Source organism: Leuciscus leuciscus (genome assembly GCF_965113295.1).
Source record: "Leuciscus leuciscus genome assembly, chromosome: 2".
NCBI lineage: Eukaryota > Metazoa > Chordata > Actinopteri > Cypriniformes > Leuciscidae > Leuciscus > Leuciscus leuciscus.
The window spans coordinates 9,600,986-9,628,769 of NC_138726.1; the positions used below are offsets into that span (position 1 = coordinate 9,600,986).

At 38.2% G+C, this 27,784-nt stretch overlaps 1 long non-coding RNA gene across 2 annotated transcripts; it reads left to right on the forward strand.

Annotated features, from left to right (window-relative positions):
* The first annotated feature begins 11,936 nt into the window (after positions 1-11,936).
* On the forward strand, positions 11,937-27,553 carry LOC309492734. 2 transcript variants are annotated; one of them, XR_014203675.1, is made up of 4 exons: positions 11,937-12,016; positions 16,740-16,867; positions 23,135-23,250; positions 27,485-27,553. It is a non-coding gene; the product is annotated as an uncharacterized lncRNA (long non-coding RNA). The 2 variants fall into 2 exon arrangements; XR_014203676.1 differs by having other exon boundaries at positions 23,138-23,250.
* The last annotated feature ends 231 nt before the right edge of the window (positions 27,554-27,784 follow it).

The following is a 27,784-nucleotide window of genomic DNA, read 5'->3' on the forward strand; positions in this document are numbered from 1 at the left end:
GATGAGCGTCGAAGAACCAAACAATCCAAGATCATGCCAAATCTCCAACAATCAAATCCAGCTAACTGAGTTAGCGACGTACGAAGAACGGGCCCCTGGGGCCTGTTTCAGAAAGGAGGTTCAACTGAGTTGGCTTACCCTGAGATGGGAAACTCTGAGTTTTCGGTTACAGAACAGCGGAAATTAGTTAGTTCAATCAACTCTGAGTTGACTGACTCTGAGTTAAGCGCGTGCACCACCACTATAAAAAGCCATTATCAATGGAGTGCAGATATTATGAGTCACCATGGTAACAGCGCCAGACAAAAAGAGGTCTGCACAGTGGCGGTTCTAGAGGGGGGGCCGGGGGGGCCAGTGCCCCCGTGTCACCAAGCTTGGCCCCCCCTCTGGCCCCCCTAAATTTGGAATCGTAAAATCACACCAAACAACTGCGCATTTTATCAGTTGCGGTGCCTTCATCTATAGGCTACACTGCAGCACGACGTATATTCACATCAAATGTTAACGCAGAGGAACGGGACACTGCAGTTCACAAAAGTTCATTATTTGCATGTGCTTTAAAGCCTTGCCGGTTAAACATGTCATTCGCTGCTGATGCGCTGTTCAAATATGCGCTTTAGTGAGCGAGTACACTCGACGCGCACATGCACTAAAAGCCTGTTACTGGACTAAGTTATCTTTTGAGTCTTATATTGCGCTAATACTGTCAAATACAGATATTGTTTACATAAACAAAGTTGGTTATGTCTAAAGTGAAAGTAAACAGAGAAAATTTATTAAAATCTGCTTGTCATATGCGTGTATATTAGACGCGTCGCGTGCAGTTCTTAAAGAGACAGTAGCCCTAATAATAAACATGCTGCCGCTTGTCCTTAAAGAGATAGTTCACCCAAAACCAAACAGTTGCTGGTCCCCATTGACTTCCATACATAGTAGGAAAAAAAAATACTATGGAAGTCACAGGGGTACATCAACTGTTGTGGTTACTCACATTCTTTCAAATAACGTTTATTTTCAACAGAAGAAAGACACTTATTCGGGTTTAAAACAACTTAAGAGAGTAAATATGACTTTTTTGCGGGAGAACTATCCCTTTAATGTTAATAAAACAACAAAACACACAGAGGAAATCATTCACTGCTCTTGACTGAGAACTTTAAGTCTGTTGTGTTTTATTTTCATATTTGTTCATTTAATTACTTTCTCATACTGTTAAATACACCTATAGCTGAAAAAATAAAGCAGTTTATTTCATTTGTATATTAAGTTGTGTATGTGTACTTCGCCTTTGGCCTAAATGTCTGCCATTCTTTTTTATTTTATATTTTGTTACCTATAAGGCTTTGTTTTTAAAATAGGGAAATTAGTTTGGCTGTAATGCTCAGTCACTTGCAAAATAGTAAAACCAACATGAAAAAAGAATCGTGATAAAATCGTGATTTTCCTGAAAAAAAAAAATCGGGATATGATATTATTGCCATATCGCCCACCCCAGGTGTAAAAAAGTGCCTAGATGTGCTTAGATGCTAAAAATGTGTTATTATTGATCATTATATCACACTACAATTAAACATAATGAAACATTCATTTGAATTGATATTGTTTTATTAGCTTAGCTAATATAATTTATTAGCTTTTTCTAGAGATTGCAGTCATGCGTGACATGGTGAAAAATGACTTGAAATAATACTGAAAATAGGTTAAGATGAATGTTAAAGGTGTGCCCCCTAAAAGCACAAGTGGCCCCTGCCTGGCCCCCCCAGTTACTGTGGTCTAGAACCGCCACTGGGTCTGCATATTTCTCACCAGCTTCTGCAAGCGTAAGAAGACATATTATTATTTTTTAAATATCGGCTGCAGCAGCGAAGGACAACTAGAGTTAGCTAGGGAGAAAATAGTTGCTCGAGTCAATGCGTATGTTTACATTTTAATTAGTTATACAGTGTTGGGTGTAATTAATTACCAAGTCATCTAAATACTGTCATTTAATTAAAGGGATTACTCTTAATTCTTCTGTAATTTGAAGTAAAATCTGATGTAATTGCATTAGACTATAGAACAATTCTGTATATTTAACATACATTTTTAAAAGGTATATTTTTTATGTAACCTTCTCCCTCTACACACTTTGGTCAATTCAAGAATAATCCATGCAATTGTATATTGTTTATTTGAAAGCATTAAAAGTGCAGTTTCTTGTCTCTCCTTGTATTGTTCAAGTGGTTGAGGTTGATATGGGATTTATTAATAAGTAGACCAATACTTTCTAAAGATAGTCATTATTACATGAATCTACAGTAATTACACGGTTGAAGATGTCATTTGTAGTTAGTAATTAATAACTATTTTAGAGTAACTTACCCAACTGTTATAATATCAGAGGTGAAACTGGAAGAACAGTATGTTATTCAACCTAATTTTAATTTTCATGGGTGCAATCCTGCAGGTATTAAAAGAACATGGCAGCAGCTGAAAATTAAATATAAGAACATAATTCAATCAGGTAAGGTTTGAGCATATCATGGGTGTAGGCTACCTGAATTTACAAATATTTGACATATTAAATAACTAAATAGCATCCCAGTGTCTAGCAGTGCAGCAGCATTTTTGGCTGGGGGAATTCCTGGAGGGACTTCAGAGCCAGTCACTCCCGAAGATCCAAGGGCCTTCATAAAATGTAAGAGGTTTACATATGTGTTATTTCTTATATAGGCTATTTTTGATATTTCCATTTATTTTACTTTGGGTTGGGTTTTTTGTTGGTCCCAACAGATTCCGATGGTAATATCTGTCTTTTGGAGCCTCCTGTCCCAACAAAACCTGCAGGCAGTTGTAAGTAGCCTACTCAATACACCAGAAATTATGACAAATAGTGTTATAAAGTGTACTCATCTTCACAGGACGATGGGGATAATGTTATGTGTCACATCAAACAATCTACACATTCAGATTTTTTCACATTTTTATGTGGAGTAGAATCTAAGTTTAAAGCTACGTATAAATGGGTAGTCTTATCTCTCCCCCCGCCCCCAAAGTGGAAGAACAGCAGGAGGACGGTCCATCAACTTCTGTTGCACAGATGAACAGAGTTCAGTGATTTTCAGTAAATGCCACAGTTTAATTCTGTAGAATTTGTTTAGAACTACATTATGTAACTCTAATCTACTACTGTATATTCAGTTGCCAGTTAAGGAGTTAATAGACTTCCTCTTATTTAAAAAATTGAAAAAAAAAAAAAACAGTAAAAATAGCAATATTGTATTTATTAATTAAAGATTAATTTTATTAATAAAAATGTACTGAAAGAATGAATGAGGTGTTTGAACACCACTTCCTCTTTAAAAAAGGGGAGGAGACCGAAAGAAACTCTGGGTTTACCGAAGAAAACCTGCTCCCGGCCAGGTTAGGTTCACAGAGTAAGTTACCATGGTAACTGACTCTGAGTATAAGTTACCTCTCTTTCAGAAACGGGCTTGACTTACTCTGCTTTCTCAGGTTTAACATACCTCCCATTCTGAAACAGAAAACCCAGAGTTTCCCTCATTTCAGGGTTAACATACTCTGAGTTTTCACTTAACCTCCTTTCTGAAACAGGCGCCCCTGGTCTTTTCACGATCGGATAGCTATCCGATCTGAGAAAACGCATGAAGTGGCCAGGTGTAAACAGCCCCAGAAATCATTCTAATATTCTGATTTATTACTGTTGGAAACAGTTCTGCTGCCTAATATATTTGATGAATAAAAGGTTAAAAAGAACTGCATTTATTAAAAAATATATATAATTTCTAATAATATAAATCTTCTTTACTATCACTTTTTTAAAATCAATTTAACACATCCTTGCTGAATAAAAGTATTGATTTATTTAAAAAAAATAATAAAAAAATACTGACCTCAAATTACTGACCAGTAGTGTATATTGTTGTTACAAAAGATTTCTATTTTTTAAAAAATTGCTTTTTTTAAATTATTTTTTTATTTTTTTACTTTTTATTCATCAAAGTATCCTAAAAAAAGTATCACAGGTTATGAAAACATATTAAGCAGCAGAACTGTTTCCAACTTTGATAATGAATCATCATATTAGAATTATTTCTAAAGGATCATGTGATAGACTGGAGTAATGATCCTGAAAATTCAGCTTTGCATCACAGAAATAAATGATCATTTAAACCAATTATTTTAAATTGTAAAAATATATCACAATATTACTTTTTTTTCTGTATTTTTGATCAAATAAATGCAGGCTTGATGAGCAGAGGAAACTTCTTTCAAAAACATTAAAAATACTAATACTTATACTTGCCCTGTAATACATGTATTCTTTGTTTTAGATGTTATTAACTTAAATTCTTATGAATAATAAAAATGTTGTAATGTCTATTTGTTATTTATGGCCTGTACGCCTCATTATTGATCTGAGCTTCTACATCTTGAATTCGAATAACATTCGATAAAACATAATTGCTGGATTATTTTGACTATAATAAATTAGCAGATGAAACATAGTAGGCCTATACACTGTTTATCACAGATTACTTTGGACCAAAGTTACCATATTATAATTAATTATTATATAGTTCTATTCATTCATTTTATTTAAATTAGCACTGGTTAAAATGTATAAAGCATGAACAAGATATGAAACAATATTTATTAATAATACACAGTTTAAATATCACAAATATCAAATTGTATTTTCATTTGCGTCCTATGCTGGCTAATTACGACGTTTAACCTGTTATCATAATGAAATTCATGCATTTATTTATTTGTCATTTAAACTGATGCAAACAGGGAAAGAGAGTAGAAAACACTTATTATCCTGTCGCCCCCTCTAGTGGACAGCATTAAGTATTACGGCCTTCATTGCTCAGATAACTCAAGTCCATGGATTTTTTGGGAAAGTCTGACCAGTTAGAAGCAAGTTAGACCAGTCTGAGGGTCTGAGCTGAGTTTGGTGAAGCATCAAAGTTCTAGGCGGAGTCAATTTCTCATAATAATAATAATAACAATTAATCCCAAACCTGGTAATTTTGTCAGTATTTAATTTACGTTCACTGATTCTGGCTTCTCTCTTTTCTGTCTCTTTCTTTTCATGTGAACTGAGTAGGCTACACATGCTTAAATTCAAAAAATATAAACTTTATTTCTATTCAAAATTATTTATAGCCCATAGGCTATATGTCACACACGCCTACCTGCCTTTTGATGTAAATAAAAGACTAGAGTGGTGAATGTTACGGACATATTATCATGGTACAGTTCAGCCTATTATTGATTTTTATTTCCACTTCCCTTTTATCCAAAGAGACGGAACTATTTGCACTGTATTTATCAATGGGAAATATGCTAATATAATCTGTCATATACTGTGGCTCACATTAATGGGGTTGCTTGCAAGTCGCAGCAGCACGAATTACGTGACCAGCAACATATTTCTAAATCAAATAGTGTGTGTAGTTAACAGCGAGTGGTGGTTTCAGACATTATTTCATTAAAGGGCATTTGTCAGTGCCGCACTCGTAGCCTACTGACTCTTATTCTGCCTGACAGAAAGAAAAGCTCACAGCTTACTGAAGGCGGAGCGGTTTGACCAATCAGATGAAAGGGGCGTTTCAGCGCCGCCCACGTGTGCAAATGAAATATCGAACCCATAAACGAAAAATGAAAAATCTAGCCAAAATCTAGCCAAAAAAACGAATAAACGAGCTGGTTTTCATTTCTCCTTATTCCATTCTAAACAGGAAATGAAATGATCAAAAAGTGCACGGACCCTATGACTTAGCAGGACGGTGTAATAAGTTTATATACACTAGATGTCGCCTTGGCTACGGCAGTTTGGAATATTCTGGGCTCATCTGATTTTTTTGTACATAGCATAACCTACTTTGTTATGATTTTAGTATCATAATGATTAATAAATGCACGCACAATTATCATGAACTTGATTTGAACAAATGCCTATCAACTTGTGTGTGCAAAATTCAGAATTAAATGAATGTGCAGCAATTTGTACAAATAGAGAGGCTGTAGGCCTATACTGTTGTAGCCATTAAATAAGCGCATTTATTTTCATATTTGTTAAAATGTTATAATGTTATTTTTTTCCCCATGTATGTTGATTTATGAAAAGTGAACAGCACGAGTAAGATAGGATGCACAATATATCGAGAGACATGGAGCGGATCAGACATGATTTTGACCACTTCATTAAGTTTTGTTTTGTAGAAAGGCTTTCTTTAAAGTGAATTTCGTTTTGTATAAATTGTATCTTAATTTTAATAAATTTTAATAAATAAGATTTAATAAATAATAATAAAAAAATGATAATCTTGCATTGCACGTTAACTGGAGCGCATCTCATCCTAACTTAACGAAACTCATTGTATGCCTCACACACAGACATGAGAAATACATCAAATACACAAAGCTTGAAATGTCTTTAAACGAAATAATTCCAAACGAAAAGAAAAAGGCTACTCTCTGATTATGTAATCCATTATGTGCATTTCTCTCTATAGGCGCGTTCACTATACGGCGATCGTCAACTTCATCTTTGCAGCCGAGTCGACACTGTCAGAAAACACTAGATTATTAATAAAAATCAATGCACGCGTCACCGGATTTACAAATGCACATCTTGCTTGTTGCCCCCACACATATTATGTCGAAATAACGAGATATTATGTTGAAATAACATTATTAATAATAATACATATTTTATAATATTTGATTGAATGCTGAATGTTGCGCTTGTTCAGTTAATAAAATGAAAACTTTAATTGTGATCATTAAAATAATTGAATATTAAATATTTAGTGGCCAAGTTTTGGTAATTTATTTCTTTATATATATGTAAGGCATTCGTTCCAATCAACTGCCGCAGTCTAGTGTATATATCTATGACTTGGCACTTCTGGGTAAAGATGCGATCAGTCAAATGAAATCCAATAAACGTATAAATAAATATTCCAAATGAAAAACCGATGGGAAATGTGGTCCAATTTTCTAATACTATTATTTGATGACAACAATACATTTGTAAAAGAAAATCCAGCCATTTGTGTTTTTTTGTTTCTTTTTTTTAAAGAAAAAAACAGAGCTGCACCCTTTTTTAAATGTCATCTTTCATTCCGAAAGAGAATAATGAACAGATTGTAAATATTTGAAATGATTGAATGATTTGATTGTGTCATTATGATGAAGAAACAAGGCAAAAAAGTGCAAAAAAACCATTTGTGGAAGGCATCCGATGAGTGTCAACCCGGCCAGATCAGCAAGTGCATCAAGGCAACCACGATTAGCCGGTGCACCAGCCAGCAAAGTGATTCAATGGTTCATAGGTGTAGCTCGCAGCCTCATCGCCCTACCCTCCACATCCTAAAGAGTGTACAGGCAGTTATTTATATAGGGCAGATAGGAGCTATGTTTCTCTTCGACGGTAACTGTAAATTGAATTCAAGCTGCGATTTTTGAAGTTGGATATACTCGCGCGGGCAAATACAGATGTGTTAAACACGATAAGAACACAAATTCTACCTTTATTCGTTAATACAGTCGGTATTTCCCACAATGATTCTGCTTTGCTATTGGCCCACGTCACGATCAGTAAGCGCTGCTATTGGCGGTCACGATTATTAAGTATGAAAATGAAAATTCTGTCAGTAATTCCTCACCCTCATGTTGTTCCAACCCCTTCGTTCATCTTCGGAACACAAACTAAGATATTTTTGATTAAATGACTAAATTGGACTATATTAACGATGTGTTTAATGAACTTTTCTGGGCCAGCAAGTTTCAAACCCTTAGAAGCCTGAAGAAGTCTCGTTCCGAACACATCGCGATATTTGGCATCAGTTCACGTGTGTCAGATGTTGGTAAGTAAGTATGGCGTCAAATGGTGGACAAAACAGCGCAAGCGCATAAACACAGCGCGCAAGTGAATTACAACAGTGTGAGCAACGTGACAAAGCTCGCACGTAAAATGTAAACATGCAGAACTCTCAACTCACAAACTGGAGGACAAAAAATATGATTGTGCGCACAAATTAACAAGTCGCAAGCAGAAATAACAGCCGCGAGTCCTGACAGGTTCTACACGCTCGAGTTCTTTTCTACACGCGCGCGCAGATTTGAACACACGCTCGAGTTCTTTTCTACACGCGCGCTCAGATTTGAACACACGCTCGAGTTTTTTTCTACACGCGCGCGCGCAGATTTGAACACACGCTCGAGTTCTTTTCTACACGCGCGCGCAGATTTGAACACACGCTCGAGTTTTTTTCTACACGCGCGCGCGCAGATTTGAACACACGCTCGAGTTCTTTTCTACACGCGCGCAGCTGAAATCTTTACGCACACGAGTCAGTTTTAACACTTTAAGGGGCGGGGCTCAGACCTTCCTGTTAACAAATGCCATATCGCAGCTTCTCTGAAAATCTTTTGATTGGTTGCTATGCCGTGAATGATGTCCTCCTGTTGCGATTGGCTGTTGTTGGCTCTCTCCGAACGAAGACACTCATCCCATACACACTCGTCCCACTGACCCAGCCTCAAACCCAATCTCTTAAAAATTAATAAAGGCTGGTTTCTAAAGTCCTTCTTCCTGCCTCTATGTATTAATGCTCATGGGTAGCCTAAATGAGTTCCATATTTAACATTAAGTATTTTACTGTTATATGTCAACAAGATTCAAGATATTTTCGCCTAGCTATACCCAATGTTTAGTTCTGTTTTGGTATTTATGAAAATTAGCACATACATAATTAGATTATGCACTGTTTGTCCATGGTAACAAACAATTTCAAAAACTTGTAATACATTTTTTGTTTGTCTTGATGCAAGTAATCAACTCAACAATAATTTTCATGGTGATATCTAAAGGTAAAAAATTTTACCCTATTCACGTAAGAAAAAGAAGTAATAGGCGTATGAATAGGCTATATTTGGGTCTTTTTCGAAACTTTCCCCTAAGAGGATTCTTCTGGGCTTTTTTCCCTTACTCAGGACATATTGAGGATACAAAATCAGTTGAGTTTGCTTCTGTTGCAATTTGTTCAACCTTTTTTCATAAAATGACTGGACTATAAGGGAAGGAGCTGTGAGTGGGCCACATTTCTGATAAAATTATTGAAAATTTGGTTCCTGCAAATGCTGAGGTCATGTGACTCTTATATCGCTATTAAGCAAGAAGTAGCATGTTGTGAGAAAACAACTGACATAAAGGAAAATGTTAATATATTTAATACATTTATTAATTACTTACACAAAAAAAAAATGTGTCTAGCTATTTTTAGTTTATAACATCAAGAGTTGTCTGTGTTACCTTACCTATATAAGTTACACAAGTCAATTATGTAAAAATGTCCTAAATATTTAAATCGCTTACAAACTTCGAATCAGGTCAAAAGAGATCCTTGTGTCAAAAACAAAAAACACATAAAAAAATCAAGCATTTGTAAATGAACAATTTTGTGTTAATTCTACCTAAACGATACATTTAACATATAAACACATGTGTATAACTTTGAAAGAAAACATAAAAAACTTCTTAAGGTCTGTCATCCCGCTTTCTGTTTTTTTTTTTCTCACTTTATTTATAAATTTCTCCACATATTACAAAATTCCAACCATTCCAGAACACAGTTGAACAATTTAACATATGTAGAGAAAAAGTGTAAATTTTTAAACAACACAATCAATTATAAGTATTAGTACAGGAGCACTAACACACTAGAAGAAAGTACAATTAACTATTTTCCAGTATGCAGGGAGTGTATGTTTCCATAATGCAAGGAGAGAACCCCACATTTTGTAAAAGTTCTTGAGAGAGCCCTTCAGTGAGTATCTGATTTTCTCCAGTTTAATACAGTGAAAAACGTCTTTAATCCACAAAGAGTGAGTAGGCGAGACAGATGATTTCCAATGCAGTAAAATCTGATGTCTGGCCAGGAGGGTCACAAAGGCCACAAAATCTGCCTTGTACCGTGGTTGCAACATGTTAAAAATACCTTAAATTTCATTAATTAACTTAAGCTTTTTGTCTCAATGAGCAAAAAATTCTGAAAATATTAACTGTTTTAGGCCTACTATAATATTATAGTATTATTTATTTCAATAATATTATTGTAGCCTATTATTTATTTATTTAGTCATATTTATCAAATAACAGTTATTGAGTTTTGTTTGTTCATGTGTAGAACATAGGCCTACATAGATTCAGTGTGCAGGTGTTACAGATGCTATTCAATCTCTCCATATTTCAGTGTCAGACAGGAAGAATTTAACTATTTGCAATGCAACAAACTTTTATTAAACATGCAATTTATAACATGTTGCAACCGTCCCCAACCCTATCAGCCATGACAGAACATCATACGCCTGCTAGACACACTGACTTTGACACATGCTAACCATGTCACTTAGAAGTAAAAAAAACAATAATTCAAACGAAGTAAGTTTTGATTAATTCATACAAAATTTCAGGACAGTATGACAAAAATATATCTCATGAAAAAATGTACTTTCATACCTCCAAAACAAGTTTTGTTCAATAAATGCAGCAGCAGATGTTGAATATGTCTACTGTCTTCTTGGTGGGTGGAGGGTCTAACTGTGCATGTACAGTATGAGTGTCATCACTCTAGCTTGTTTCTGATTGGAGAAAAATGACATGTTGCAACTGTCCCCGGTCTCCCCTACCTCTGACATTGTCTCAAATATATATCAGTCCAATATCCATGTAGGGTTGGGCAGAACCAAAACATATGTGCCAGGGTTGCAGGAGCATGACGACAACAGTCACATATAGGATCAATGTCAGAATACATTTTAGAGAGTTTCCGCTTTCTGTTTTGAGTGTCTTCGTTCGGAGAGAGCCAACAGCCAATCGCAACAGGAGGACATCATTCACGGCATAGCAACCAATCAAAAGATTTTCAGAGAAGCTGCGATATGGCATTTGTTAACAGGAAGGTCTGAGCCCCGCCCCTTAAAGTGTTAAAACTGACTCGTGTGCGTAAAGATTTCAGCTGCGCGCGTGTAGAAAAGAACTCGAGCGTGTGTTCAAATCTGCGCGCGCGCGTGTAGAAAAGAACTCGAGCGTGTGTTCAAATCTGCGCGCGCGTGTAGAAAAGAACTCGAGCGTGTGTTCAAATCTGCGCGCGCGCGTGTAGAAAAAAACTCGAGCGTGTGTTCAAATCTGCGCGCGCGTGTAGAAAAGAACTCGAGCGTGTGTTCAAATCTGCGCGCGCGCGTGTAGAAAAAAACTCGAGCGTGTGTTCAAATCTGCGCGCGCGTGTAGAAAAGAACTCGAGCGTGTGTTCAAATCTGCGCGCGCGCGTGTAGAAAAAACTCGAGCGTGTGTTCAAATCTGCGCGCGTGTTTATGCGCTTGCGCTGTTTTGTCCACCATTTGACGCCATAAGTAAGTAGTAAATACGCTGTCCGAATAATGTGTGATATATAATGTATTTTCTGTTTGTCGATATTAATCAGATTAGCTCACGTTCAGTCACGGCATTATATCTGTCATCTCCACTGAGGCTTTGCGTTTTATTGCTTTCTAATTCAAAACAGGGTGATTAAGTTACACTGCCTGTCACATGACGTGAGCATAGGCCTAAAGACCTTAAATCAGTTCATCATATTCATATCAGATTAAAAGTAGTACAATTAGTTCCAAAGTTGTATTTGTAGTAGAAGCACAGTACAAACAACACTTACCATGCTTTTACCACATTAACATTAGTTTTACTGTGGTAAGTGTAGTAAAAAGACAGTAATCACAAAACTTACCATGCTTTTACCACACTATTGGTAGTTTTAATGTGATACTTATTGTAAATGCACATTAACCACAACGCTTACCATGCTTTTACCACAGGAATGATGTAAAACAACATAATGATATTTTATTTTCTCTTTTTTCAGCTGAAAAGACCTTTCGGACTATTATTGTTTGAGGACAAGTAAACGGAGGAGACAGACAGCTGCAAAGGCAAATATTCGCAATGGTATATACATGTGTTGGTTCGAACCCTAAATCAAACATTTTATCAAGCATTTGTTGTTTCTTAAACCTTTTCTCGCAAAACCCATAGCCCAATCAGTACGAAGATAGTCTGAAAGTCTTAATAATTCACAAGATTTAACAAGTTGTCAAATTCGTATACGATACTCGTACATATTTGTATACTCGTACACACACTGTCAGAAAGTTGATATTAATTGCATTGTATTGATTACAATTAGTGATGCACCGATGTGAAAATTGAGGCCGATACCGATAACCGATATTAATATTGCTGTTATGGCCGATACCGATATTTGCCGATGTCGATATCTCTGTATAGAAAACAAATTTTAATGATTATCAAATAAAGAGCTATTTTCCAAAACACTTTTTTTTTACTTTAGAAATGACTGATATTGGGCACCTTTACCTGTGTGCAAAATATGTCACATACGACACACATGCATTATACTGCATTGCATATACAGTAATGTGTGCTGGTCAACTTGTCTAAAATTAAGAAACCCTTAGAAAACAGTAAAAAAAAACACACAAAAAACAGGAACATTGTGTAAAATTAAGATAGGCTACTTTATTTATTATTCCAATATCCAAATATCGAGGGCTTGGAACCAGAGGGGCGTAAGTGGCATTTGACAAACTTTACAGGAGAGCCAAAACAAAATTTTGACCACACTTCAATCAACTGTATTTATTAACCTTCAACCACAACATTGCAACCACATACATACTTATATGAGTAAGTTCTTAAGTGAACATATTATGGAATATTAACACGATGAACATATTCTAAAACCTTGCAAAATCTTGAAAATATGGCAAAAACATCAAATACGCCTTTTTGGCACCAAACATTTCCAATTCTTCTAAAGAAAAATAGGGCGTATCTGCTGATCAATGCAGAAATGATTGGTCAAAACATTGGTTAAAAACACTCTAACTTCATAACTTTTCATTTTATTTAAAATACTGTATACATAGTCATTTCATCATTTCAAACTGTTTAACATTTCATTTCTAACCGTTTAATTTCAATTCTCATTTATGAGTTCACATTCATGTCAAACAGTTTAACATTTAATTTCAAACAGTTTAATTTCTCTTGTTTATTACACATTTCACTTTTTAGTTCACTTTAGTTGAACTAAAAAGTTCACTCACTGCCCACTGTCAGAGTGTTATAGAACTCTGCATAACAGTGAGGAATACTCCCATTGGTGCACAGGGTGAGTAGGTCTTTTTTCTTTAAGGCACTGATCACTGGAGGATTTTCATACAATGAGCTGGGGTGTGTGGTTCTGGTGCCTCTTGTTGCCTGTTGTGCCACCGTCAGTTTTTGGAAGGTTGGGGCGGTGAAATCATACTTGAAGAAGATTGTTTTTGGTTCATCTTTCGTGTAGCGGAACCATTTAATCTTCTGCCAATGAACTGATATTCCCTCCTCATCTTTTGTTCTGTTTTTGAGTATGTGGTTGGAGAGGGACTTGAAGTCCAGAAAGTCCTTGTGTTCAAGTTCATGTACACTGTATGGGTCGTTCCTTCTTGCCATTCTCACAAGTGTGTAGTAGCCATCAGTAAATAGAAGTATGGGAGTAAATAGAAATGGGAGTAAATAGAAACTTTTCTTCTTGCAGTTTCCACTGCAGCATGCACACTATCACACTCCATGTCTAGTAGCCATCCATGATGGCTACTACACACTTGTGAGAATGGAAAGAAAGAACGACCCATAGTGTACATGAACTTGGACACAAGGACTTTCTGTACTTCAAGTCCCTCTCCAACCACATACTCAAAAACAGAACAAAAGATGAGGAGGGACAATCAGTTCATTGGCAGAAGATTAAATGGTTCCGCTACACGAAAGATGAACCAAAAACAATCTTCTTCAAGTATGATTTCACCGCCCCAACCTTCCAAAAACTGACGGTGGCACAACAGGCAACAAGAGGCACCAGAACCACACACCCCAGCTCATTGTATGAAAATCCTCCAGTGATCAGTGCCTTAAAGAAAAAAGACCTACTCACCCTGTGCACCAATGGGAGTATTCCTCACTGTTATGCAGAGTTCTATAACACTCTGACAGTGGGCAGTGAGTGAACTTTTTAGTTCAACTAAAGTGAACTAAAAAGTGAAATGTGTAATAAACAAGAGAAATTAAACTGTGTGAACTTAAATGTTAAACTGTTTGAAATTAAATGTTAAACTGTTTGACATGAATGTGAACTCATAAATGAGAATTGAAATTAAACGGTTAGAAATGAAATGTTAAACAGTTTGAAATGATGAAATTAAATGACTATGTATACAGTATTTTAAATAAAATGAAAAGTTATGAAGTTAGAGTGTTTTTAACCAATGTTTTGACCAATCATTTCTGCATTGATCAGCAGATACGCCCTATTTTTCTTTAGAGGAATTGGAAATGTTTGGTGCCAAAAAGGCGTATTTGATGTTTTTGCCATATTTTCAAGATTTTGCAAGGTTTTAGAATATGTTCATCGTGTTAATATTCCATAATATGTTCACTTAAGAACTTACTCATATAAGTATGTATGTGGTTGCAATGTTGTGGTTGAAGGTTAATAAATACAGTTGATTGAAGCGTGGTCAAAATTTTGTTTTGGCTCTCCTGTAAAGTTTGTCAAATGCCACTTGCGCCCTTCTGGCTCCAAACAATGTGTAGGCCATACATGTATTTTTTAGAGCCAGAAGGGCGTAAGTGGACATACGCCCCTCTGGCTCCAAACAATGCTCAAACTTTTGTGTTAGGTCTTTGTTGTTTTGTTGCTTTATTCAATACAAGTTGATTTCTGATGCGTCTTTTTGGCACAACTAGATAGAGCTCATCAAGACCTTTAATTTGATATATAGAACTCATTTTCGCTCAAAATGCCACTTACGCCCCTCTGGTTCCAAGCCCTCGATATGATACTAAAAAATACCACAGGGAAAAGGGCTTCTATTTGTGACGTGCTGTCTTTGCGTTTGAACATTGCACATTTTAAACAGGACACTCATTAACTGAATAAATGTTAGCCAATACAAACATATTTATAGAAAACAGTTGACAATGAATAGACAGGAGTCCAATAATAGCATAACGAATCATTCTTAAAATAATAACAAGTAGCCTAGGCTATAAGACCAATCCGACATGGGCTGTGTTAACAGTAAAACGTCCGTCATTTAACGAATTTTAAAAACACGGATGGATAATACAAAATACTTTCTGATATTTTGACAGAAAAAAAACAAGCAAGAACAAAATTTAAACTTAGCCCGTCAATTTTTCATTTTACAATTATCTTCTCTCTCTGTGTGTGCACGCGTCCGTGTTTGTGAGAGAGAGAGCTCGCGCAGCACTGATACAACGGTAGCCTACTTTTTAATCCACAAGTAACGAACGCGCTAGTTTTCATACAAAATAAATATGTAACATAATTAGGTAGGCTACTTTAGTTATTATTAATACAATAACGTAACACATGAAGGCTATACGTTTCTCAACACTGAGAATGAATCAATAAACGCCTGTTTCTCCACTCGCGCTTATCAGTAATCCACAAATCACACGTGTTGTCACTTTTGAGAAAAATCTAATTCGAACGGGTATCAAATATCAAGCAATATATTCAAATATCTACGAGTCAAAAAACGATCAGTCAAAAATGTGTCATGAAGAGGAAAAAAACATAAGTCGCACTGGACTGCGTTAACAATGTTACGGACGGGACAGTTGACGTGAGCGCTCTGAAAGCGCCACTAAGACTGCTTTAAAACTTTCACAGAGACCTCAAACAGAAAGCACAAAAAGCCTGTCTTTAAATTTAATTTCGTTTTGTATTAATTGTATCTTAATTTTGATAAATGTTTCACCAACCAATTGCCTGGATTGAATTAAATAAGAAGTAAATATAGTAGAAAATATTTAATCAGGACACGGAGGCGAGGGCGCGTGAACCTGGAGCGCGTCTCATCAATGAACCGAAATGTACCTGCCTCACAGACCGGAGACATATATAGAAAGCTTGAAATGTCTATTTTTAAACAGAACAATTCAAAACGAAAGAAAACAGACTGTTCTCTGCTTATGTCATCTGTATGAAATGTGTATTTATCTCAGGCACATTCACTACTGCTAAGATCGAGTCAGCATCGTCAACTTCATCTTCAACTTCACACGTCAAATGTCGGCCTGTTCACATCGGCCATATTTTGACATCGGAACGATACCGATGTGTGAAAAAATGACCATATCGGCCGATATTATATCGGCGGCCGATATGTCGTGCACCACTAATTACAATTATTACAAATTGGTCCCCGTCTGTTTATGTTCCAGTGATACATGACGTCTCTCCACACCTCATAACCTACCTCTGTTTGCAGGGGTGGAAAAGCTTATCTTACTTGTCACATGACATCAGATACTCGATTATTTTGTCATAATCAGACCAGTTACACTGCTGATAACTGTCCCGTTTGCATGTAAATCATTTTCACATGATTATTGCTTGCTATTAAAGACGTACTTTTATTCATAGAAATGCCCCCACATATCAGTGAACTTATAATATAAAAATGCTTTTAAAATTGAATTATTCAACACTCTTTACAGAAAAAAATATCCTACAGTTATACATAAACTGACTATTTGCAAGTAATGTATTAAAATTACCTTCCTTTCCGTCTTGCAGGATTACTTGGTCCTTTTTTTTTTTTTTAAAGCTCTACAATATCAAACTCAACAGCTCTTTTAAGAGCCAACCCTCACAAGAGCTACTAGTGAGTCGCAGCGAATCTTGCCGGGATCAGCCCTTCCCAGGTAAAGTTTCTAGAATATTGAAATCGGTATTTACTCATCAAATGCTCTCTCCTGAATCGCCGCCGCTAGAGTTCTTACGAGATCAAGAAAATATGATCATATAACAGCGATTTTATCATCACTGCATTGGTTACCTATAAAGGCAAGGCAAGGCAAGGCAAGTTTATTTATATAGCACATTTCATACACAATGGCAATTCAAAGTGCTTTACATAGAAGAAATTAAAATAATGAAAAGAAATAAGAATAATTAAAACAGTTTAGAAAAATAAAATAAAATACAGTACTTTTAAAAAAAAAAAATTAAAAGAATATTATTATAGATCTTTCCTTCAAAGGATTCCCTTAAGACTTAAATCTTTCAACCTTCTTTTAACCTTCAATCTTCATACGACTTCCATCTATCAATTTTCCTTTAACTTTCTTTTCTCCCTCATTTACTCACACGTTCTTTTCACTTTCTTTAGCACTGCGTTCACATTCTTTCTCACATTAATACACGTCACTTTCTTCTGAGTGGGCATTTACAGTTACGGGCTAAATGCCCTGCTGACATAGGAGAAATTTTAATAATTAAAAGAAATAAGAATAGTTAAAACAGTTTAGAAAAATTGAGTAAAATACAGTACAGTACAAACAGTCGGACGAACAGCGGCACAGTGCTCATTCAGTAAATGCATAGCTAAACAGAAGTGTTTTGAGTCTGGATTTGAATGTGACTACTGTAGGAGCACATCTGATCTCTTCTGGAAGCTGGTTCCAGCTGCGGCTGGCATAATAGCTAAAAGCGGACTTGCCATGCTTAGAGTGAACCCTTGGTATTTCTAGCTGATATGAACCTAATGATCTGAGTGATCTGTTGGGTTTATATTCAGTGAGCATATCTGCAATGTATTTAGGTCCTAGGCCATTGAATGAATTATATACCAGTAATAATACTTTAAAATCAATCCTAAATCTAACTGGGAGCCAGTGTAAAGACCTGATGACTGGTGTGATATGTTCATATTTTCTGGTTCTGCTCAGAATCCTGGCGGCAGCGTTCTGTATGAGCTGCAACTGTCTTATGGTCTTTTTGGGAAGGCCAGTGAGGAGTCCATTACAATAATCCACCCTGCTGGTGATGAAAGCATGCACAAGTTTCTCTAAGTCTTGTCTGGAAACAAAGCATCTAATTCTTGCAATATTTTTCAGATGATAGTATGCTGATTTAGTTATGGCTTTGACATGACTACTGAAACTAAGGTCTGACTCTAGTGTCACACCAAGATTCCTGACTTGATGTTTAGTTGTTTGACCCCTAGAGTGAAGGTATGCGTTCACTTTGAGAACTTCATCTTTGTTTCCAAACGCAATAACTTCAGTTTTGTCTTTGTTTAATTGAAGAAAGTTTTGACACATCCAACTGTTGACTTCGTCAATGCATCGGCACAAGGAGTCAATGGGGCTGTAATCATTAGGCGATAGGGCTAAGTACAGCTGTGTGTCGTCTGCATAGCTGTGGTAAGCAATTTGGTTATTTCTCATTATTTGGCTCATTGGGAGCATATACAGGTTGAACAGGAGTGGCGCAAGAATTGAGCCTTGAGGGACTCCGCATGTCATGGATGTCCACTCAGACTTATGGTCTCCTATACTCACATAATAACCTCTCCCATCTAAGTATGACCTGAACCATTTTTCTATCCCAGAAAGCCCCACCCAGTTTTCCAGCCTGTCAAGAAGTATGTTATGATCGACAGTGTCAAATGCAGCACTGAGGTCGAGTAGTACCAGCACTGATAATTTTCCTGAATCAGTATTTAAGCGAATATCGTTTATTATCTTTATGAGCGCTGTCTCTGTGCTGTGATGCGGTCGGAAACCAGATTGAAAATTGTCAAAGTATCCATTCGAGCTTAAGAATTTGTTCAGCTGATTGAAGATAACTTTTTCAATGAGCTTGCCTATGAAAGGAAGATTTGAGATCGGTCTATAGTTGCTTAACATGGTCTTATCCAGATTGCTCTTTTTCAGGAGGGGCTTGACAACTGCAGTTTTCAGGGAGTTTGGAAAACTCCCAGAGAGAAGTGAGGCATTTACCACTTCTAGAAGATCTGCTTCTAAACTGTTTAGCACACTTTTGAAAAAAGATGTGGGAAGTGTGTCAAGGGCGCATGTTGATGTTTTAAGGTGTTGTACGGTTTCTTCCAAAATTTTGCCATCAATTTCTTTGAAGTCAGACATAGTAACTACTTTCTCAGGTGGTCTGATCTGTCTGACCTCAGTGCAACTCAAGGATGTGCCGATCACCTTTCTGATATTATTGATTTTCTCAGAGAAGAAAGAAGCAAACTCACTGCACTTGTTGTCTGAGAGCATTTCACTGGGAATCTGGCTTGGGGGGTTTGTCAGTCTCTCTACAGTAGCAAAAAGAGTGCGTGTGTTGTTTAAATTGCTGTTTATAATATTTGAGAAGAAAGTCTGTCTAGCTTTGCCTAGTTCCATATTGAAAGCATGAAGGCTGTCTTTGTAGATGTTATAATGGACTACAAGTTTTGTCTTCCGCCACATGCGCTCTGCTTTTCTGCATTGTCTTTTCATATTTTGCACTGCTGTTGAGTTTCTCCAAGGTGCTTTTTCTCTGCCACTCTTCTTCCTGACTTTAACAGGAGCAATATCATCAATTATATTTTTAACTTTTGAGTTAAAAGAATCAAGGAGAAAATCAACAGAGTCAGCAGATATGCTTGGTGTTAAGGATATAGCCTTCATAAATAGTACACTAGTGTTCTCATTTAAGCATCTCTTCTTGACAGACACAGATCTAGCTTCAGTGGCAGGAGAGATCAATATATCAAAGAAAATACAGAAATGATCAGACAGTGCTACATCCTTAATAACAATCGATGAGATGTTTAGACCCTTACTGATAAGTAAATCTAGAGTGTGTCCATGATTGTGTGTGGGTCCATGTACATGCTGAGTCAGATCAAAAGTTTTTAAAACAGTTTTGATTTCTTTTGCCATATTGTTTTCTGCATTATCTATGTGTATGTTAAAATCTCCAGCAATGGCAAAACAGTCAAACTCTGAGGAAATTGTTGATAACAGTTCTGTAAAGTCCTCAGCAAAGGCTGGAGAATATTTTGGAGGCCTGTAAATAATGATAAGTAAAATGCGAGGAGCACCTTTTAACACAGTACCCAGATATTCGAAAGACGGGTAATTCCCAAATGATATTTGCTTACATTGATAGATATCTTTAAAAAGAGCAGCTAGACCCCCACCTCTCTTAACAGCTCTGCAGACACTCATAAAAGTAAAGTTAGGAGGGGATGTTTCATTGAGGATTGTTGCACTGCAGCTGTCTTCTAGCCAGGTTTCATTTAGAAACATAAAGTCCAGGTTGTTTGTGGTTATTAAGTCGTTGACTAGAAGTGATTTATTTTTAAGTGAGCGAATGTTTAAAAGTGCTAACTTAACAGTCTTACTTTTTGTCCCCACAGCAATCTTAGTTTGACATGTAATTGGCACCAGATTAGTTGGGTTTGCTATACGGCTATTGAAGGCCTTAGACTTTCTATCTTGTAATAGAACAGCAATAGAGAAAGATACAGGCACACTGGGTTCCCGCTTGTTCTGTAAACATTTGAGAAAGTTACTGTTATCGTAGCAGGAACCCAAAACATTTCACTGAGAGTTGGTATCAGTTGTTTTTGGTTCACCTCGGGCAGATGGAGGAGGGTGTGGGCCCTGGCGTTTTGGCCGAAGAGGCCGAAGAGCTCTCACAGGAGGGGGCGGGCGAGCTCGGCGCGCAGGCTTCTGTGTTTGAGGTGCCTGACGTTTTTTGGTTGGTATCTGGGGGCTTGCAGCAGAAGAGTGGGATAGTCTGGTTCCAGCATGCACCAATTCTTCCATTTTCTGTGAGAAGCACAGAAGTGGAGTTGCTGGCGAGAGTGAGAAAGTATCTGGTGAAAGGGGCTGCTGCTCAGGTGTTATCGGAGGCTGGGATATGCTGTCCTGGCTTCCCTGGCTGTTTTCCAGGAAGTCGTCCTTGGGTGCTGAATCTTGGAGCAGTTCTAATATGTCTGTCTGTGGTGAGCTCTGTGGGCAGGGCTCAGCTGAGATTGTGTCCGTGAGCAGAGGTTGTTGTGGCTCAGTGGTGTTATCATTGTCCTTGTGTGATATGTCAATCGCATGTCCATTTTGCTGCTGAAGTGAAGTCCCGTGTTCATTCATACTGTTTCCAGGTGTGTGTGTGTCGTTCAGATTGACACACACTGCAGAAGGATGATTGAGGGAGAAGTCGATATTGTCCTTTAACACTCTTGAACCAAGTTTGTTTGGGTGATGGCCATCCCGATTAAATAGTTGTCTCTGACTCCAGAAAAGATTGAAGTTGTCAATGAAGTTTACTCCTTTTATATTGCAGGTTTTTTGCAGCCATGTATTTATCCCAAGCAGCCGAGAAAACCTGTTTGTTCCTCTTGCTGGGAGTGGTCCACTGATGAATGTTTGAACTTTCAGTCTTTTAAGTGTTTCAAAAAGTTCATTGAAATCCTTCTTTAGGAGTTCTGACTGCTCTTTATGAATATCATTCTTCCCCACATGAATTATGAGTCGATTTGCAGTCTTATATTTCATCAGAATGTTTTGAAGTTCCCTGTTTACATCAGAAGTTGTTGCTTGTGGAAGGCAGCACGTAGTTGTATCCCTGCTGCTAATGTTTCTGATTATGGAGTCCCCCACTATCAGAGTCCTGGGCTCGGCTGCGCTCTGAGCTGAGTGCCGCTGTCTGCTCGACCTTGAGCGCCAGTTAGCATCAGTGTTAGCTACTGGCTGATACAGTCTGTGTTCGATCACATTCATCACGTTTGGGGATTCCTCATTTACATTCATTAGTACTTCAAATCTGTTCTCAAGATGTATAGGTGTTTGCAGGAGACCAGTGTTTGCAGTCCTTGTCAGAGCTGTATCTGGGGTAGAGGATGCTACTGCGGCAATATGTGGGGCTCGTGACAATCTGATGTCTCGAGTGCCTTTGGGTCTCGCTCCCTGTTTGTGCCATCGATTTGTAAGTCGATCGGCTTGTTTCTCTACCTGTCGAGGAGCACTAGTTTCATGGGACTCACCGGCTATATGCTGAGGGCGTCCATGACGAAGCTCTGTTGTGTGTTACGTCTGGTTTGGTGGTCCCGTAAATAACTTTGTTTCAAGAACTGCAATCCTTTGTAAAAGTCTGTGGCAGTTAGTGCAGCAAGTAGATTCCAGAAGAGGCATTTTCTCTCTTATCCTTGTAGGCAGTTGTGTTTTCCTTTCCCCGGAATGTAAGCTGGTCGGGTAGAAGAATTCTGCGTTTTTGTGGTAATCCAAACTTTGTCGTTTGAGCACTGTGCTGATTTGCTGAAGTTAAAATTAGGTGATAAAAGGAGCTAAAATAAAAAATATAGAAGATAAAATATAAAAGCGATAGAGCAAAGTGCGGAGCAGTAAGCAAGAGCGTCCGAACGGTAGCTGAGCTGAGCAGGGAACCGTATAAAGTTCCGTATTAATTATAAGGTATTGCTACTGACTTATAAAGCTCTAAACGGCTTAGCTCCAGTCTATTTAACGGATCTTCTATCGCCCCTATAATCCATCGCGCTCTTTAAGATCACTAAATTCAAGGCTTTTGGTCATACCTAGGATATCCAGAACCACCAAAGGAGGGAGAGCATTTTCACATTTGGCTCCAAAACTCTGGAATAGTCTTCCTGATACTGTTCGTTGCTCAGACTCGCTCTCCCAGTTTAAAACTAGATTAAAGTCGCATCTCTTCAGCCAGGCATTCATATAATCCTACAGTTCAAACTACAATCCGGCCTGTAGCTCATAAATGCCAGAGGAGAACTGGCCCCCGACTGAGCCTGGGTTCTCCCAAGGTTTTTTTTCTCCATTAGGTCACCTGATGGAGTTTTAGGACACCATTAGGTCACTTGATGGAGTTTTTCGGTTCCTTGCCACTGTTGCCTTTGGCTTGCTCAGTTGGGGATATTTTGGGGATATTTAATTTAATTTTATCAATCAATAAATTCCTCTTGAAACAAACATTGTTGTATTATTTTAATTGAATACTGTGAAGCTGCTTAGATACAATCTGTATTGTGAAAAGCGCTTTACAAATAAACTTGACTTGACTTGACTTGAATCGTATGGTAAATTAACTTATTTATAACTGTCTTAATTTATGTTTCAAGAACAATAGTAATTGCACATAGAGTAAGTCGAGACTTTCTTGTTTTACAGCAGAGAAGGAAGACCAGTCCTTATATCAACGCAAGCTAATCGAATAAGTCCTTTGTTTCGGGTGAGGAAGGAACATCTGGTGCCCAAAGAAGACAGAAAGCTGCGCGAGTCCATTGGTATGTCTTGTATTGAAACAATGCTGTAATATGTAGTACATAATTTGATGTTGACAATTTTACATTGTACAGGTTATCACTTGGTTTTTGACCAAGTGAAGCTCTTGAAACAAGTGACAGGAGAGTATGTAACTTGTCTGGAAAGTATCAGAGTCGCATTTGGCACGCGTGCCTTAGGTTGCCGACCCCTGGTCTAGCCTATAGTCTATGGTACCAATCACGTTAGTGAAGCCTGAGTAACATATACTGTAATAGCCTAAAAAAACACTGCTTAAAAAAAAAACTGCTTTACAACATTGGGTCTTAAAGGTGCTGTATGTAGCTTTTCTACTAAAACGAATCCTTTTTTTATTGCCTGTGGGTGAAGGGGTTGTAATATCACATTAAAATGATCCACTTTTCGGGTTTTGCTATTACCTCTGAAAGCAAGTATTCTTATGTTTATGTGAAGGTGCCGGGTCGGATTTACCGCGAAATCCAGTGACGTCACCTGCATGCGCGGAGCGCTCCCGAGCCTCTCGCCTCGTCTAGCCTACTGATTTTGCACTCAACAGCGACGACACTGCAACTTATGACATGGACTTATGACTTATGCAACTTATGACATGTCTGATAACACTAAGAAACGACCTGCTCCCAGCACAACACAGACTCCAACACAAACTCCACATATTGATAAAAAAAACAATAAAACGTTTTTTTCTTTCTGCTGAAGCTCGTATTAAAGGCCAGACGTGAATCGGATGAACTTCGGGTGAAAAAACACGGATCAACATCGGCAGGGCGTTTGAATCATGGAGAGACCTTATCTACAAACCTAGAATGTATACATTTCCTGAAGAAAATGTGAAGCAGTGCTTGCAGTGGCAAAATTCGGCACGGTTGATAGGGTTCCATTCTTATCATGGTACGAGCATGGAGCATTAGTTCAACGTCAAGCTGATAAAAGTAGCCTATTATTGTAACGTTGCAGTGGGAGTTTACCTGAGTTTCTAGCATGTTGTGGGATGCTCTCTCTGGTGTGTTGCGTGACGCGTCTCAGTCTGGCCGGTATCCACAGTGCTCGCTCATAAATTCGAGCACGCGCAAGAGCACGCGCTTGTCAACTTATTGGTTGCAATCTGAAACATCACCGCTAGAGGCCGCTGAAAACTACATACAGCTCCTTTAAGTGGCTTAAATGCCACGATTTGGCATGATCTGGGATTGTTTGGTTCTTCGACGCTCATCCTGGACTTGCTGTCATAGCAACAGGTGCGCAAGCTTATTTCATGTTAACAGGATTAGATCCCGGCTTCATAAGCGCTGGACTTCCCGTATCAGCTCCGCTTATGAAGCCGCAGTCTAATCCTGTTAACATGAAATAAGCCTGCTCCCGAGCAGGTTTAAGCTTGCGCACCTGGGGCCCGTTCTTCGTACGTCGCTAACTCAGTTAGCTGGATTTGATTATTGGCGATTTGGCATGATCTGGGATTGTTTGGTTCTTCGACGCTCCTCCTGGACTTGCTGTCATAGCAACAGGTGCGCAAGCTTATTTCATGTTAACAGGATTAGATCCCGGCTTCATAAGCGGAGCTGATACTGTACCAGCCATTTGGATTATAGACATACTTAATTTAATGCAGCAACAAATTATTTACAGTGTAGCAAGATGATTTAAAACTCATTTACCTGTAATTAAGGTGTTGCTGTTACTGGTCCCTGGCTTTAGGTCTAAAGGCCTATTTATACTTCTGCGTCGAACTTACGCCGTAGCTACGTCGTAGGCTGTGCTTAGCGCGCGTACCCTTTGGCGTACCCTGATGCGCACCTCTCCAAAAATGTAACAACGCGTCAATTCTACGCGGACGCAAGCGCTGTGATTGGTCTGCTAGAACCCCTCCCTCGGGTTTCACATGGTCCCTCTGCATGAGTAATTGCGCGTCAACGCGGACAACGACGCAGAAGTATAAATTAAAACCAACGCGTTGCCTACAGCGTAGAGGCTCCGGCGTAGGTCCGACGCAGAAGTATAAATAGGCCTTAAGGAAGAGCTGCCCCCAGGAATGCCCTCCACAATGGGTCGGTTCTCATTTAGCCCAAGGGCCAGCTCTTCTGCCGGGGTATAACGTGGGGGTGCAGGACCACCACCTGTTTTTTTCTGCTCCGCCTTTTCCTTGGTTGCAGATAACCATAAACAGACAAACAGACACATCATTTAAAATGTCTTTGCTAAAAGAGACTAATCAGTAGAAGTAGAAAAGATTACCAGTTTGAAGAATATTCTTGTACTTCACTTTTACTTGTTCCCATGTTCTAGTGGGTCCTGAGGTGGCTCTGACATTAAGCAATTATGAAATTAATAAAATACAAGAATATATATTGTAATAAGTGATATAACCATAACATGGAACACTTACGTATTTAATTTGTCTGTTACTTTTTGCCAGCCCTCTCTCCTGGCTTTTGCACACTTTGATTCCCAGTGTTCCCTGGCGTTTTAATTATATTTTTCAAACTCTGCATACCCTTCCAGTAAAAATTCCTGCTCTGCTGCGTTGAAAAACTGAGCGCGCTCTTTGGCCATGGTGAGCAGCCAATAGCAGCGTTGCTGATCAATGTTTCTACTATCGATACATATCCCCTTTTAAACCAGCGCGTGAAACGCGCAATTATCTCACTAACTCAATCCAGCTATACTAATCATATCCGGCAGGTGTGTTCGAAGAACCAAATTAGTCAGATCATGATTAGCACGATGATATCATCTTGGATGTCTCGTTTGATCTCAGATGTTTTAAGCAACGTACGAAGAACGGGCCCCAGTTGCTATGACAGCAAGTCCAGGATGAGCGTCGAAGACCCAAACAATCCAAGATCATGCCAAATCGCCAACAATCAAATCCAGCTAACTGAGTTCTTCGACGCTCATCCTGGACTTGCTGTCATAGCAACTGGGGCCCGTTCTTCGTACGTTGCTTGAAACATCCAAGATCAAATTATGAGACATCCAAGGTGATATCATCGGCCTAATCATGATCTGACTAATTCGTTTCTTCGAACACACCTGCCAGTTATGATTAGTATAGCTGGATTGAGTTATCTGAGATAACTGCGCGTTCATGCGCTGGTTTAAAAGGGGATATGTATCGATAGTAGAAACATTGATCAGCAACGCTGCTATTGGCTGCTCACCATGGCCAAAGAGCGCGCACAGTTTTTCTCCGCAGCAGAGCAAGAGTTATTGAAGGTTATGCAGAATATGAAACCTTAATTAAAACGCCAGGGAACACCTCAAAGTGTGCAAAAGCCAGGAGAGAGGGCTGGCAAAAAGTAGCAGACAAATGAAATGCGTAAGTGTTCCATGTTATGGTTATATCACTTATTACAGTGTATATTCTTGTATTTTAATCATTTCATAATTGCTTAATGTCAGAGCCACCTCAGGACCCACTAGAACAGTGTTCTTCAACCCTGCTCCTGGAGGACCCCCAACACTGCACGTTTTCTTTGTCTCCCTAATCAAACACACCTGATTCAACTCATCAGCTCATTAACCCATGTGATAATGAGTTGATGAATTGAATCCGGTGTGTTTGATTAGGGAGACAAAGAAAACCAGCAGTGTTGGGGGTCCTCCGGGAGCAGGGTTGAAGAACACTGCACTAGAACATGGGAACAAGTAAAAGGGAAGTACAAGAATATTCTTCAAAATGGTAATCTTTTCTACTTCTACTGTTCTTTGTCTCTTTTACAAAAGAAAAGCACCGTTAAATGTGTTTGTCTGTTTATAACAGCAACCAAGAAAAAGGCTGAGCTGAAAAAAAACAAACAGGTGGTGGTCCTGCTCCCTCACATTATACCACATTATACCCCAGCAGTAGAGCTGGCCCTGGGGTTAAATGTGAACCGACCCATTGTGGAGGGCATCCCTGGGGGCAGCTCTTCCTCAGACCAACAGCCAGGAACCAGTAGCAGCAACACCTTCATTACTGGTAAATGAGCTTTAAATGATCTTGCTACACTGTAAAATATATCTTTTTTTTTGCCGGATTAAATTAAGTAGGCCTATATAATCCAAATGGCTGGTACAGTAATTTCAGCTGTTAAATATTGAGTAGTGATCAATTGCTTTGACTTGTGAAGGTGAAAACTGCTGAACTTAATGTAAGAATATTTTGCCATGAGTTACTGATCACATTTGTTCATATAGTGTAGTTCATTGTAATGCCATTGTGTTTCCTCTTTTGTGCAGTTTTACATAATACACCAACACTTGTACCTGTTCCCAAGAAAGTAGTGGCTGAAATATGTGCAGTAAGTGGACTTTTTCTAACTTTACATCAAAAGGGAAGAAAGTGCAACACTTTGTAATGCCCATTTGTTTCCATTGCACAGGACAGTGAAGAAACCCTCTCAGATGACTGTCCTTTGGAGGAAGTACTTGTAAGTGCATAAATAACTTTACTTCATTTATAGTAACTTGTGTACATATTATTATTTCTGACTGCAATATGAGTTGCAGGAGGAAAGGCCTACTGCACAAAGTGATACA